Genomic DNA, 17,150 nt, shown 5'->3' with positions numbered 1-17,150 from the left:
CAAGTGTGATCAAGGAATGATATTATTACGAAACAAAGGCACAATGCCCAACCTTGCATGCAATGGCGTTATTTAATTCTTATCACATGCTCTTGCATAACAAGATGAATTAAACTATGTAAACATGGGAGATGGTTTATCATCAACATGAGACCCACCTTTATTTTGTACCTTCCAAGTTTACCTTCATAAATGCTTTCATAGCCTATTGTCCAAAGGTGTGGGACATACTGAAACCTCCCCTCATGAGCTATCAAATTTATCACCTCAAGGCTACTATTATAAATTAGACCAACAACTAAAGTGAATTCAATGATGTCTATATACACATGCATAAGAAAGAAACCCATCTCATACACCTAACCTATCGATTAAATGTGTCTACACACACTCCAATCCAACCCATAAACCGATGTAGACCCAGATAAATCTGGAAATACAATGTATAACCACATAGGATAGCCACGTGTCAACCATGAATCCATGAAATTTATGTCACAAACCAACCAATAAATAGTTGCATAAGCATATGAAATAGGTGATAAATCCATAGTTGTATTGTAGTTGTCTCCCTTAATACCCAAAGTCAAACCATGGGTGGCTGATCCGCTAAACATGTCACCCATAAAATCGTGATACACCTCAATAGAATTATCAACATCAATCGGAAACTCAGAATTTTGGATGTTAAACTCTTGCTTCTCATCATCTGTGGAGCCATATGAATCAAAATCATGTTGAAGATGGAGCTTGGCTTGATGAGCCATCAACTGGGCATTCCTTGCCTTCACCTACCAACTCTCTTTCATTCTTTGCGACTGATTTAATTTTACTGTCCTAAAGTTTACAAATCCAATCCTCTCATAGGATGCATTATCACAAAGATTATGTCTAACCTTTGCATCTTGTACCTAATTAATTGGAGATCCCATAACACTTACTTTTTCATGAAAATAAGTAGCTAACTCATGGGTATATAGAGATATAGTGTTGTGGTCCTTAATCAGGGATTTGGGACTAATTGTACGCTTATGTGATGTCACCATATTGTTGTCCCAACACAAAGAACCAAAATTATGCTCATACCTTTCCAAGGTGTCTTTATTGCTCTTTCTTGTATCAATTTTGAGGGAAGATGGTTCCTCCATGAGTGCAGGCCTATAAGGTGTGACTTGTTGCGAGTAACATAAATTCCTGGCTACTAAAGTTGATCTGCCTTTCATTACTAACCAACTCCATGGTGTAGTATGCAAAACAAACCAAACATTATCAAACTGTAGGATCTTCCCATTAGGGAATCTCTTAATCTCTATAGTTAGCTCTTTAAGACAAAATGCCTCATATGATCTTATCAAATGTTCTTTCATTGTGGATGATGCATGTTCAATCAAAATGGAATTAATAGTGTTTCTTGCTACACAAATAGGTATAATATTAGTAGCTAGTCCATTGGGTGTGTGTACATTATCATAATAGTTTTGAATCATCAAAGGACTCTCTAAAAGAGGAAACTCATGAACCTCATGATGCAAACTAGATGCACATACTGAATTTTATGAATCATAACTTTTCTCTTGTTTTCTTACCTCAAGAAGATCTTCCTTTGCATGCTCAACTTGTATACATTCTTCTCTTGAAATAAACAATGATCTAATTCATGTTTCCCTTTGATTCCTTGCATTATCTAGTTGGTTGCATTGTTCCTTGACCTCTTGTAGGCATTGTCTTACTTTGGCAGCAAGCATTTTTGCCTTCTTATCTCTTTGTAACCATCCATCACACATTCTTTGTGTCTTCTTTACATCTTCCAAGCTGTGATACACAAAATCAAAACATTTGTGGCTTGAATCCACAACATATTCCTCATGTTTGACTCTCAGATCTGAAGTGCCATGTTCTGATTTTTCTTCATGTGTAAGAATTTTGTCATCATGGGAATCAACTATCACACTAGAAGATGCATTGTGATCACCTAAAGAATCCATACCATCATTATCCATGCTAATCCCATGCCCTACATCAAAGGAAGTCATGCTTATCTCTCCTATATAATCCTCTTGTGAATCTTCTGACAAAGATGATGAAGCCTCATGCGAGTCACTACCCAATGCTACCATTTTGTCTTCATGAATCGGATTTGCATGTTTATCACATTCTTCATGTGAATTTTTCCATACTTCATTTGAATAATCTTTCCTCTTATACTGCTGATTTGAACTTATAGATACCAAATCATCATCATCCTCTTTGGGTACACCCATAAATTGTGTGAAGGAAAGGAGGTCACATACCTTCTTAGGAAGGGAGCAATACTTATTTATGGTAGCTGCTCATAATTACATCATTTGTTGCCATGGAATGAGGTTTCTTAATTTTCCTTTTAGATGGAGATGAAACCTTCGAGTACCCAAATTTCCTTGAATGTGAATCATCAAAATGCAGCAATTCTCGATTGTTCTATTGTTGTGTTTATTTTAACTTTGTAGGATCCTTCATTGTTTTCTCATAGCTAGGTACATTTTCCTTCACTGGTGAAGCACAAAGGAAGGTAGTTAATAACCTTCCATCCTTAATTCTGGCCATTGATGTAATCGACAAGTAAAGCAACTAACTTCTACCCTCAGGGTGGCAGAATCAAAGCTCTGATACCACTGAAAGATCCCCAACCCAATTCTAACCAAATCTTATCCAAACCAATTGTTTGTTTTGTTGATAAAGTCTTTGGCCAGCGTATGTTAAGTGGGGGTTTGACTGATTTCTTTGTTTTGTTTGGATTTTTGAGATTTTTTGAATAATGTTTTGAATGCTAAATGAAAGAAATAGTTGCTACAAAATAAAATAATGCATAACACATTAAGAAGGCAATTAAGGTAACTTTATTTCACTTAAAAAGAGTGATGTACATACCTTTAATTGAGCATAAAGGTCTGATACTAGAATATAAAAATTAGCTCTAATATTAACTTCAAACTCCAAATAAAACCTAGGGCTTGATGCCCTTCTTCCCAAAATGGAGCGACTGGCTGAGAATAAGCAAGAAATGATTGATATCAACCTCTAAAAGGTCTCCCCTACAATTACCTGAAGAAAATCTGCCCTCACTTTGATAAATATGCACTCAAACCCCAATAAAGGCTACCAATTGCACAATGAAGTTGTATACTAATGTAACCTATCACCGGAAGAGATGGGTTTTTGTCCAAATCTCCAAATTCTTCCAGAAGTTTGTGTTCCTAGAAGCTCCAAGTTGCTGAAACCCTCAAGCTTGCTCCTAATCTAAAAATTGGATTCATTCTTATTTTTATCTATTTTGGGGTTAGTATTTGGCCTAAAAAATAATAAAATAACATCGATGGTCTAATTCTTCATTGTGAACTTGGCCCCCTTTTAAAATCAACTTAAGTTTCTAGGATGGGGGCACTTTTCACTATTCATCTTATGTTTCTCTGTTACTATTCACTTTTTACTATTCCCTTAAGGCCAACTTTAATAATTCAATTTTAATCTTGGATTCAACCCCAAAACTCCAATCTGAAAGGCCTGTAGAGCTCCCCGTTGAGCTCCACAACCCTCGGTTGGGTCCCTAAACCACACTGCTGACCTACAGGACCCTAATAGTAGGCCAACCTCTGGTAAAGTTTGACATGCCTAAGGGATTACAGTAGTAGCAGCACATTAATAGCTAACTAACATAAAAAAAAACTAACCATCAACAATAGTATTTGTTGTGTAATTGATAATTGAATTAGACATATCAATTTAGGTGTAAACATAACCTTAATTCTAATATAACCCTAACCCAAATTTAACCTTAATCCTATTCATAATTATAATCTAGACATAGCCCAAATCTAAACCCTAATCTTATTTCTAACCGTGGTTTTAATACTAACCCTTCTAACATTATTGTAACCTTAGTTTTAACTCTAACTCAAATTCTACTACTAGCCTTGTTGTAATCTACATTAAAACAATTGAATTTCTTACATGCCTAAATTAATGTTAGATTTTTTTTTAAATATTAGCAATATGCATTCATAAGAACTAAATAGTTCAATATTTAAATTATATGATTTTTATTATTTATTTATTAATATTTCATTTTATATGTTAAATCATAATATAAAAAATAAATATTTAATTGTTAAATATAAATCAATTATATATAAATAAAAAGTTTTCAAAACTATGAAAAATATACATTATAAGAAAATATCCTACTATTTAATTAATATGAATTATATTATTTATTTATTAATATTTAATTTAATATATTATATTATTATATAGATTCAATTATTTAAATGTTAAATATAAATTGATTATATTTAGAAACAATCTTCAAACTTATGAAAGAGTATATACTATAAGAAAATATAATACTATTTAATTATATTTAAATATTTGATAAATTTTAATATTAATTATGACATTGATATTTTTTTTATTTTAATTAGAAATTAAAACAAACTATATAATATAGTCCATTTAACAAATAATAAACCGCCATTAGTATATGTAATTAATTTGAATATATCATCATGAAAATAAATGTTATTTTTGTATAAGTCACTTAAGTATATATCATAGAGAAAACATGAATAGAATAAACATTTCTTTTTTAATTCTTATTTTATTTTTAGGTGGTATAATATATTATGTCAAGTAATATGTTAATTAAAATTATGTATATATCAATTTTTTATTAATTATAATATAATATTATATGTATTAATGTAATTGTCTTAAATAAATGTGATTTAAAAAACTTTCAAAATCATTCTTGTTTTTTCAAATAAGAAAGATTTTTTTATTTAGTGAAGAGTTAGTTTATTTATTTAAGACTTATGTTTAATTGTGATTAAATTATAGATCATGGACGAACATTTCATAAAGTGTGGTTTTTTATAAACTTTTATTTGACAAATACAATATTGAGGGAGTGCCATATAGCCATTTTCAAATGGTAAATAATTTCTTTTGAATTGTGGGTTGATTCATATGTTAGTTTGCATTATTTTTTCACAATTAAATGATCCTAATTATGTAATAAATTATTTAATTCTATTACAATTTCTTTGAAATTTAGATTGTAGACATCTCAACATGTTCTTGAAAATAGTTTTCTTAATAAATTAATAATATCGTGTTGTGATGTCGCTCTAGTTTCCTCTGCAGGCTAGGGCTTCTGGGAGGTGTGGTGGTTTTCATTTTGGACGTGATGCAACCAGCTAGGCGTCCATGGTGAAAGGGGGTGTTGACAAAGCTGGGTGTGTGGAGGCACCGAGGAAATACCAGAATGGCGGATTTGGGTCCTCTGTAAATCGATAGGGGTTTGCTTCTTACGCTGGTCATGTCTTTGACCATTGTGGCTTGGGGTTTTGCACCCGGTTGCAACCCTTTGCAGAGCCTGAACAGAGGTTTGGTGGGCAGAGATGTGGTGTTTTGAATCGGGGAGATTTTCATTCACAACCAAATGGTGATTTGTTGCCTCGTGAAAGAGATTTTAGGGCCCACTCGGTTACGACCATGACCTCAGTGACCTTGTTGACTGTTGTCAATTTCACAGAGGAGGTAGATAAGGAGGTGGAGCATAATGAAGTGGTTTTTGTTGGCTTAGGGCTTATTGGGCGTTGTAGAGAACTATGGCCAAGTCTTGATGACCTCCATAAATGGATTTCAAAGCACTGGGAACCCATTGTGGATGAACGTGTGCAGATTTACCCTCATGCTTGAGGGTTTTTTGCTTTGATTTTTCAAAATGTGGATGATAGAAATAAAATCATTGGTGGTTGTCAATAGTGCTGGGAGGACAGTCATATGTTGATGCTTAAACCGTGGCATCTAACTTTCGATCTTGAGTCAGAAACCTTTGATCACACCACTTTATGGGTTAGGCTTCCAAATCTTCCATTGCAATTCTGGTTTGTCTCTTGTTTTGAAGCTATTGGGAACTCTTTAGGTAATTTTTTAATGATTGGTGAAGGCTCTCTCAATTTGTTACATACTACCTTTGCCCGTGTCTTGGTTGAGATGGATATGTCCAAGGATCACCCTTCAAAGATTTCAATTTCTACTACTAAAGGTAGTTGGCTTCAGTTTGTGGATTATGAAGGAATCCCTTTTAGGTGTAGGCATTGCTACAAGATTGGCCATAATGCGGACTCTTGTAATAGGCATAGGGTGAGGAAGACAACTTCTTGGTGGAAAGAGGTTACCCCCCAATTTTACATAGTAGATAAGGAGGAGGTGAATCTAAAAACCCCCCAGGGTGTAGGGGGTTTGATCAAAGATTCCATTGTAAAGGCTCTAGTATTAACAACTGTTGAGCAAGGTTTGCCTTGCGGTTCAAATAGTGTGGTGGATGGTGGTGTTCTAGGGGGTTGTAGCTCCATTCAGGCTACTAATGGGGGTGCACATAAGATGGAGGGTGGTTCTAGCTCTATGGGGTGTTGTGATGTGGAGTTGGTTGAGGAGATTCAGACCAAGAAACTTTGTCAGGTTAGTAAGGGGTTGGATGTTGTGGGTGTTCATAATTTGAAATCTTTGGAGAATGCCAAAGCGAATGGATGGATAGAGGTGAAACGGAAGAAGAGTAAGTGGGGAAAGGAGGGGAGTATCTGTTTTGACCCCTCTCTTGATGGGGGAGATGGTTTAGGGGAGGTGGCTCCCTAATTGTAGCCCCACCTAGTTCGAGACAGTTCAAAATCTCGTGTTATTAATAAAAAATCACTATTACCAACCAAAAATAAATAAACATGTTCTTGAAAATCCCTCAAAAAAATCAAGAAAAAAGTTTGCCAAAATCTAAAAGATAAGCTCTTTCAAGATGAAATAACTTGCACAAGAGAGAAATGTAATATATAATAGTTTGCAAATACTTAAAAGTAACTAAGAATAACAAGCCACTTTAGTGGGGAAAAGCTCCAAATATCTCTAATGAGAACACACTCCACAATTAAGCCTTAGTTACTAGATGAGGTTCCAACACCAGCTTCTAGTGTGGAGCCATTTACTACATTAGGATCTTCTTTCTTCACCCACATCTTCTTATGTTGATATTTGATCTCATCTACCTTAGTTTTACCTTTTTCATCAGATTTGTTCTTGTTCACCGGATCATTGTTACTCATGCTTTTACTTATGTAGAATTTTGCAATGCGACCAGATTTGTTGCATGCATAACAGACAACATTCCTTTGCTTAAGCCTGAAGTTCATTTGATTAGGTCTCATCCAGCATTGATTTAAAATATGCCCAAACATTCCACAAGCATAAGATCTCTTATTCTAAAAGTTATTTATCATTTTTCTGCACATGTTTGACTTATGTCCAAAGTTGTTGCATATGAAACATTGACCAGTAAAGGTAGAACCATTGTTCATCATCCCATTATCCATCCTACTTCTACATTGACTTGCCATATGACCAAATTTACCACAAACAAAATATTTACCATTGAATTTGTAGGCATTAGGTTGTCTTACTAGAGGTTTCTTGTTCTTTTGCTGATGATTGCTTTGACTAGAATCAGAGGATTCTCCTTTCTCAAATCCAAGTCCTCGCATATCTTTCCCATGTCTCTAACTTTCCACCATCTCATCCAACCGGGTTGAACTAGCTTTGAATGTTTCTTTGTACTCATTAGCAGTAGAAAGCTCATCTCTCAAAATTGTGATTTGCCTTTCAAATTCTTGTCCATTATTCTTGCATTGCACCAATTCAAGCTTCAACTGATCATTTTCATATGTCAATCTGCAACATTCATCAAATTTGTCCTTTAGTGACTGAGTTAAGGTTTCTTCATTTTTCTTCCAGTCTTCAATCTCCTTTGTCAGCTTCATAACAATGGATTGCATTTCATTCTTCAGAACAACATTCTCTCTAGCCTGCTTCTCACATTCATCTATCTTGTCTTGTAGGGCTTGATTATCAATGCTTTGTTCTTCTTTCTCCTTCATCTTGTCCATCGGCTCCTTTCTATTTTCTCTAGAAGTACTCACTTGATCTTTTATTGTCTCAATGAAGTCCTCAGTCGTATTCAGATTTATTTTCAAGGAACTTACTTCTTTTCTTGTTGCATCAACATCTTCAAGTGCCACACTAAGTTGTCTCTGCAAACCGGAGTCCATTGATTCAATCTTTCGAATCTTCCTCAAGCTGTTAGGCTTCCTCAGAGGAATTAGGCTCTGATACCAATTGTTGGAATCAATGAAAACTAAGAGGCGGGGGATGAATCAGTGTTCTGCAATTCACTAGTTTATTATATTGATTCTCAAACCACCGAATGCAAAAAATAGAAAGTATAATGCAGAAACCCAAAGCAAATAACCACACAACCATAACACCAGAATTTTTACGTGGAAAATCGGAAAGGGAAAAACTACGGTGGGATTTGAACCCACAATATTATTATAATATGGCCAGTAGTAGAACAATATTACAAAAGATGAATGCACTTGCATTAGGGCACATTGCTTAGAGCTCACTGCTCAATTACAAAACAGGGTTGCAACCTCGGAGGACTCATTGTCCTAAAAATGAGATATAAAGGAAAATACAATGTGTGAACTGGAATAAAGCATCTACAAATGCCAGGAATCAGTTCCGGTTAAGCTCAAAATGATGCACCGTGAAACTGCACTTAATCGCTCCCAAAACAATTTTGCATACACATCGTCACCTAAAATGATCATCCAAGTCAATCTTATATATCTGCACCACCAAAATAGATCTCCAACAAGTCAACTTCACAAAACTACAAAATATGAAACGTGTAGTCTCGTGTTGGATCACTCTATCCCAAATCCATATACCGGACCTAAAACATATAAGGCAACTAGAACACAAGAAGTGACCAGAATGAAGTTGGCTTACATACTTCTCACACCACCTTAAACGCTACAATAAACAGTCACAAGTGCCACCACCGAGCAATCATACCTCTATTTAACGCCACCTCACACACTTCTCGTCTTGTCACCCTAACTCCCCTGCCAAGCCATGTGTTTTTGCATGCTTTACAAGGTGACGTCATAAATTATCTGTCCATGCACACTCTCTAAAATCCTCGATGCGTACCTCTCCCACTTCAAAGAATGATGACGCCCATTTCGATAAGACATCCGCCTCCTTGTTTCCCATGCATCTTAATGTGATTTTGTCGCCTATATCTCCCCACTGATTATCGCCCATAATATTACATATTATTACAATATAAATATTATTTTATAATTTACAATATTAATACTCCCTAATTATTAATATATATAATATATTTATTAATAATATTTTACAATATATAAATTATTAATAATGTAATATAATTAACAAAATATAATCTTATAAAAGACATCATATATAACCATATTTAAACATTTCATAAAATAAATTGAAACTAAACAATAATAAAAATATGTGAAATTATCTCAATTGCATTGATACATAGCATTTCCCTTTCGTATATTCCTAGTACGCATCCTTATAAACCCCCACACCATTTTGTAGACATTTTGAAATAAGATGAATATTTGAGCAAGTGAAATTAAGTATATATTTAGGGGCCACATGATTCGCTAAATTTTCCATTTTGTCCATATCCAATATTGAGGTTTCTTTATTCTTTATTTTATGTTCGGCACATAGATTCCTTGAAATGCGGGAGAACCTGGGAAAAGTAGTGGTAGAAATTTATTCAATACATTCTCCAAAACCCTATGCAAGATTCGGCCAAGAAAACAACTATAACATAAAATACAGGCAAAACCGGCAACCGAAAAAAACGGACGATCAAGATGAATCAGATCGTTTTGCATCCTTATTGTGCATTCGCGATTTTTAGAAGCAGATCGTAAACTTCAAATAAGAAAATGCAAATTATCGTGTTATCAATTTGAAAAAGTTGAAAATATATTTTTCAAATTTAAAATTTAATATAAAAATAAATAATTAAATATACTCCTAATAAATATAAAAGTAAAATAACTTTTCAAATAAAAAAATATTATTAAATAATTCCCAAATAAATTTATATTTAATTAAATAACTCTTAACTTCTTTTAGTAAATAATATAAACATCTTATATAACTAGTATACTTATATTTAAAAATTTAGGTAGAATACCCCGAAAGATATCTTATCAAGAAGAATTTATCACCTTAAGATTAATTCTAATTAATCTCTAGTTAAAATCTAACCCTAACCTTGAATTTATAATCTTAAATATAATTAAAATCCAATATTTTAACTCTTAGTAAACCCCAACCCAAATTGAAAACTAACCTTAAACTTACCTAAATAAACCCTAAGCCTAACTTAATAATTTCCCCTAATTGATTTCTAGCCTTACCTTAATCATAACCCTGATTAAACTTAAATCCTAATCCTAACTAAACCCTAACCCTAATGATAATGGAACTATAAACATAATTTAACCGTAACTCAAAGATTCCTCCTATAACTCTTAACCTCAAATTTAACTTTAATTAAACCTTATCCCAATCCTTAACCATAATTCAATGCTAATTGTAATCATATCTCTAATTCTTATTCTAACCCTAGCCCCAAATCCAATTCTAACTTTAACCATAATCATAACTCAATACATAATGTTAACCTTATACCTAACTTAAACACTAATCATAATTCTAATTGAATGTTGACTCTACTTTAACTCCAACCCTAACCATAACCTTAACCCTGAATTAACCCTAACCCTAACCTAATCTTGAACCTTACCTTTATTTAAATTCTAACCATAATTTAATCCTAACCCTATAAATGTAATATTTAATTTATAACTTAAATTGAACCCTAATCTTAAATTTAATTAAACCTTAGTGTTTAAGCCTTTACTAAAACCTAACCCAAATTGCAAACTAACCTTAACCCAACTTTAACCATAGCTCAATAGTTTCCCCTAATTTAATTGTAACTTAACCTTAACCCTAATTCATCATATAACTAATTGATTCCTAACCTTAACCCTGACTATATGTGAATTATAATTATAATTTAACCCTAACTCTAATATTTCTCCTATAACTCTACTTTAACCCTAACCCGAATTAGTAACCATAATTGCACCCGAAAATAAGGCTAAGCAAATTGAACATTAAGCTCAACTTTAACCCTAATTGAACTGTAACCCTAATCTTAACTATAATTTAATCCTAACCCCTATCACTAATTCTAATTCTAACAGTAATTGTAACCCTAATCATAACCCTAATCCTAATCCTAATTGAATATTTCTCATTTGCCTTTCTTATATGATTTAAAATTATATTTATCAATGTTCAATTACCTCCAAAATTGACATTTCCCTTTGTTTAACACATCCATATTAATTTTAGAATGTATTACTTTCTTCACATTTAACATTGTATTCATTTAGAAGGTTTATTTTGGATAAGAATTTTATATAGGTTTAATGGAAACATTAAAATAATTAAAATGAGGATTAATTTTGGAATGTACTAATTTTTTTATGTTTTACATTATGTTCATTTTCATAACATTGTTATGATAATAGTTCTATATAGGTTTAGTGGAAAGAATGAAAAAATCAAAATAAGAATGAATTTTAGAATATATACTAATTTCATCACATTTTATTGTGTTTATTCTTCAAATTGATATTTTCCTTTGTTTAACATATCCATATTAATTTTATACAATATGCTCATTTTAGTAAGTTTTTTCTTGATAAGAATTCTATACAGGTTTAATCCAAACAATGAAAAAATCAAAATAAGAATTAATCTTGTAATGTACTAATTTCATCTTATGTTTTTTTTGTGTTTATTTTAGTAGATTTATTGTTGATAGATTTTTGTATAGATTTAATCAAACCAAGTTTCGAGAAATTATTTTTTTTGTGAAGAAGAATTTTATAAAATCTTAAGTAAAACATAGGAAAAAATAGAATGAAGATTTCAAGAGTTTTTAGAGATTCAGAGTTTTTCCAAAGCAAATTTCAGATGAATTTTTTTTTAACCCTAATCATAATTGCACCCCAAATTAACTCTAAACAAATTGAACACTAATTGAATTATAACTCCCCCTTTAACCATTATTTAATCCTTAACCCTATCTCTAATTTTAATTCTAACCCTAACTCTAATTTTAATTCTAACCCTAACCCTAATTTTAATTTTATCACTAAGCATAATATAACCCTACCCATAATTCTATTTCTTGCACCAACTATAACCTTAATTGATTATAAACTTTAAGTCTAACCCCAATTAAATCATATTCCCAATTTTCATTGAATGTTGTTCATTTATCTTTCTTCTATTGCTTGTTACTAAATTTATTAATGTTCAATTACCTTCAAAATTGATATTTCCCTTTGTTTAACACATCCATATTAATGTTAGAATGTATTAATTTTTTCACATTTTACATTGTGTTCATTTAGAAGGTTTATTGTGGATAAGAATTCTATATTGGTTTAATGGAAACATTAAAATAATTAAATGAGGATTAATTCTAGAATCTACTAATTTTTTTTTATGTTTTACATATTATTCATTTTAGTAAGTTTGTTGTTGATAAGAATTTTATATAGGTTTAATCAAAACAATGAAAAAAAAGAAAAATAAGAATTAATTTTACATTGTACTAATTTCAAGGTATATTTATTATGTTTATTTTAGCAGGTTTTCTATTGATATCCTAAAATTAGAATTATATATAGATTTAATGGAAACAATCAAATCCGTTTTATTGTCTTTATTTTAACAAGTTTTTTGTCAATAAGATTTAATCAAAACACTAAAACAATCAAGAGGAGGATTAATTTAGAATGTATTAATTTATTCCTTTTACAGTTAGAATGTATTAATTTATTCACCTTTTACATTGTTCATTTTAATAGGTTTGTTATGAAGAAGAATAGTTGTAAACCCAAATGCCCACTGTACTATATGGAACCTATATTTGGTTTTGCTTTCATCCAGGTTGCAAGCTATTGAATCCTCCAGCTTATGCATCCAAAAAACAAATCAATGGCGAAATAGAGAGAAGGAAATATTGCAGAACTAAAATGGATAACCTGTATTTGGCTTTGCTTTCATCCAGGTTGCAAGCTACCGCTTATGCATCCAAAAACAAATCAATGGCGAAATAGAGAGAAGGAAATATTGCAGAACTAAAATGAATAACCTGTATTTGGTTTTGCTTTCATCCAGGTTGCAAGCTACTGAATCCTCCAGCTTATGCATCCAAAAATAAATCAATGGCCAAATAGAGAGAAGGAAATATTGCAGAACTAAAATGGATCTTATCTCACAAAATTTATCTTTGCAAAAGCATTCGAATGATTGTATCCTCTTCCACCTCTCAATAGTTACTAAAACTGGTTGTAGTTCCACACAACTGTCTAGCCTGAACAACAATTTTGGATGAAAAGCTAATGTCTTTCCATTTGGCAGTGATAGAGGCTAAGGTCCTGGCCATACCTGACACAGATTAAACACATAAAATCTGAGAGATTTCTCTTATTATGTAAGCACATATATATAACCATACACTTAAAAAATAAAAACTTTTTTGAATCCATGGAGCCAGACAAAGCATCCATTTTTCTACAGTGCTACGACTACAATTTCAAAAAAATATAAGATTGAAATATAACAATGGTACCTATGTGCGATGTGTTTCTGATGTTTAAGAGTTGACATAAGATTATGCTTCCCTTGGCATGTTACCGGGGGAATGTGGAAACCTGCAAAACAAAACCTCATCAACAATCCTTCAATTAAAAGGCTTATAGAAGTATTAACACCAGCTTTTAAATGCATGCATGACCTGCTAATTCTTCCAATCCCCTGCACATAATGAATGGAAGAGATTGTTGCTCCAGAAGACAATGGGTAATTATTTGCCTGCTATTGCTATCCTCAAGAGATGCAGATTTTTCTCGCAGAGAATATCAAATTGTGGCTCTTGAAATTGAAATGTCATGCGCATATTTAAGGTTATTGTTTCCTCCATTAGATGCCTGATCTCATTTATTGTTGGCAGGTCACCACTCTTCCCCTACCCTTCTTGGCATTAGATTCTATTTAGGGAAACATATGTTCGATTTGCTCATTCCACATGGTTCTCGGTGTCATAACGGTTCTGAAGAGTAATCGTTCTGCAATTCTTTATTCATCGCTAGGTTCTGCCAAACATGCAAACGTTTCATAATTCTGCCAAATGGAGTACTGCCTTGCCGCCATTGCGAACTATCTTGTTAGGTTTTGGAAGACCTGCATGCAAACGTCAAAATTTTTTTGAAGTGAAATTTTGTTGACAGACAGCTTCGATGCCATTGTAGATCGCCTCTCGGCAAAATTAAATAACTCTTAACTTCTTTTAGTAAATAATATAAACTAAGATGTTTATGAAAGATGATTGAAATAAATATCTTCCCATGTCTATTACTCAACTTGTTGGATGCATCTAAACAAGGTTATGAGGAGTTCAATAAATTATTCATAAATTTTTGTGGTCAAAGTGGTATGGAATTGCTGGATGGCTAGACACAAAAGTGGTCTATGGCTTATAGATGGAGCTTCTTTACCCCATGACATGATCATTACTTGTTCAAAAAATGAGTTTGCCAATTTAATTAGTTATTGACTTTTGACAAACTTGATTGGGCATCATGGGTTAACATCAAAGATCATTATGGACTGAAAGATAATTATAAACAATTTCATATTTTTTCATTTAATCAATTAGTACATGTTGATCTTGCTCTTCAAGAACTAGAAATGATCGTCTTTAGCCATTTAATATGGCTAAACTATTTTCCTTTGCAAAAAGTTTATACCCAGATTCTTTCTAATTTGCCACTTACTCCTGGTTTGAAACAGAAAATGGAAATATACAAATTTAGATCCAAGTTCTGGTAAAAAAGATGCACAAACAGCTGTTGATACTCAAGTAAGAAAATGTTAGAAAATATTACATTGCAAGAAGCTACTATTAGATTGAAATGTATTACAGTTTGCTGTATTTAGAAATTCTTTTGGTATTTTCAATTGGAAAAAAACTATTTTTGACTTTGGAAATTTTCTTTAGAAATTCTTTTGGTATTTTTAATTGGAAAAAAACTATGACAACTTATTTTAAAAAATAAATAGGCTGTTGTATTTTCTTGTAATGTTTTTTAAATGCTTTACTCATTTAAATATACAATACATGAAGAACCTAATTCTTAAAAAATTAAGGATAATAAAAGTATAAATTATTTTTATAAAAAAAAAGTAATTTTCAATAAAATCTATTTCTTCATAAAAATAAAAATAAATTAATTCAGTAAAATCTATTTACTCATTGTTTGTGAATACTAAAATATCATAATATTAACTCTAATTTAACACAAAATATAATTTAAAATAAATGAAAAATCTAAGAATTAAATGAGACAATTATATTTACTATTTCATTTCATTTCTACCAAACTTACATAATGTTCTCATGCAACTGCTTAACTCTATTTTTTGCTTAAATTTAAACAGTTAAGTGTTCCCATGCAATTTAAAAATTGTCAAAAAGGGATAATTAAGAATCTTTCCCAATTTAAATTGTCAAAAAGGGATAATTGAGAATCTTTCCCTACCTTGGTGGAGCAGCTATTGTTTAGGAATTAGAAATAAGCTATGAAACAAAAGGGGGGCTCCAAATAAGCAGTGGCTGCTTATTAATAAAAGTGCCACAGGCTCCACAATTTTCTTTCCCCCTTTTACTTAAGATTTTATTTCTTTTTTTTCCAAATTTTAGGTGGACAAATTAGTATTAATGCTATTAATACAAATTTAAGATGTTTTGCTTAAAAATAAGCAGCAAAGATAAATAATAAATATTCATGGATCAACTGCTTCACAAATAATCCCTAAAAAATATTGAACAGCAGATGCTAGCCAAAATAAGCTAAGCAGCGCCATGAAAACATGCCCTTACTGTTTCTTATTCTTTCCTAATATGAGCAAATTATTAACCTGTTTTCTCTTCCTACTCAAATTCTCTACACGTAACTGCAGTTCCACCCATTATTTTTCTGAGATTGATTGACCATTTTTTCTTCAATATACATACAAATGGCTGGACCCTATAAAAACGAAACCATTTCATTTCATATTCGTAGGCTCCAAAACCGGATCATTAGATAGCAACTGCAAGAATCCATAGCTATGACTCTAAAACTGCAACCTTTCTTGCGATCTTAAATAAAAAATACAGACAAAGCCATCGAATCAACCCTCATAAGAACCCCAAACTATCCTCAGAAAAAAGAATGGATATCCAAAAAAGAACATTCCAACAAAAAAACCCCAGATAGTTCAATTACAGATCCAAAAAATTGCTAATCCGTACGTTTATTTTAGCGAAAAAACGCTGAAAGTAATCCCAAAATGAAACGAGAAACCTCATTCAATACGAAAGACCGGAACGAGAAAAACCCCGATTGAAAACAAAATGTCCATCGTAAGCCAGTCATCGAATCCCATAAACAACAAGTATTACAGAGACTTTAGCATTAAGGGTACTCAGAAGCCAAGCGTAACTAGAGTTTATCATACCAAACCCTCGAGAATCTCAAAGGGCATGTCATGAGTTAGCTTTCTCATCACCGCACCATTACTAAAAATCAAATAGCAGACAAAAAAAAAAAAAAACCCTAAAAAAAAGACCTGCAAATACAGCCTCAAGACTCGCCGACCATGGCCGCATCGCTTGCTCTCATCTGACACGAGGGATGATGAATCGCAGTAGAAACGAGAGGCGCATAAGCTGCTATATAAAGATAATTCAGATTAGGGTTTGCGAAAATTTCTTCATAACCTGTTATACATAGATAATACAGATTAGGGTTTGCGATTTCTCTTTAAAATTGTTTTCGAATTGCCGATTTATAAAAACCCTTTTCGACCCGATTCCATAAGACCTAATTACATCGTCTATATGTAGTGTTACATGTTAGAATCCGCTATGCATCGTTTTTTTTTTTTCAGCTATTTTGGTTTCAAAAATGCACTAATGTATCATGGAAAGTGGACTAACATGCAGTTATGGGTGCATTACAGGTCATTGATCATGAAAGCTACGGCTGTGATTTTTTGAAGGAGTCAATAACACGCACGTTTTTGGA

The 17,150-nt window shown here is 32.2% G+C and overlaps 1 long non-coding RNA gene and 1 other non-coding gene across 2 annotated transcripts; both read right to left on the bottom strand.

Moving 5' to 3' along the window:
- Positions 1-13,039: 13,039 nt before the first annotated feature.
- LOC131033613 (uncharacterized) lies at positions 13,040-13,889 on the bottom strand. Its single transcript, XR_009103634.2, has 2 exons — positions 13,652-13,889; positions 13,040-13,467 (listed from the first exon to the last, which is right to left on the bottom strand). It is a non-coding gene; the product is annotated as an uncharacterized LOC131033613 (long non-coding RNA).
- A 2,654-nt stretch (positions 13,890-16,543) lies between these two features.
- LOC131033615 (small nucleolar RNA R24) lies at positions 16,544-16,638 on the bottom strand. The gene has a single exon (XR_009103635.1). It is a non-coding gene; the product is annotated as a small nucleolar RNA R24 (small nucleolar RNA).
- Between the last annotated feature and the right edge of the window lie 512 nt (positions 16,639-17,150).

Source organism: Cryptomeria japonica, chromosome 6, assembly GCF_030272615.1.
Source record: "Cryptomeria japonica chromosome 6, Sugi_1.0, whole genome shotgun sequence".
In the NCBI taxonomy this organism is placed as follows: Eukaryota; Viridiplantae; Streptophyta; class Pinopsida; order Cupressales; family Cupressaceae; genus Cryptomeria; species Cryptomeria japonica.
Note: the sequence above shows the minus strand (reverse complement) of the source record. Positions and strands in the feature narration are given on the sequence as shown.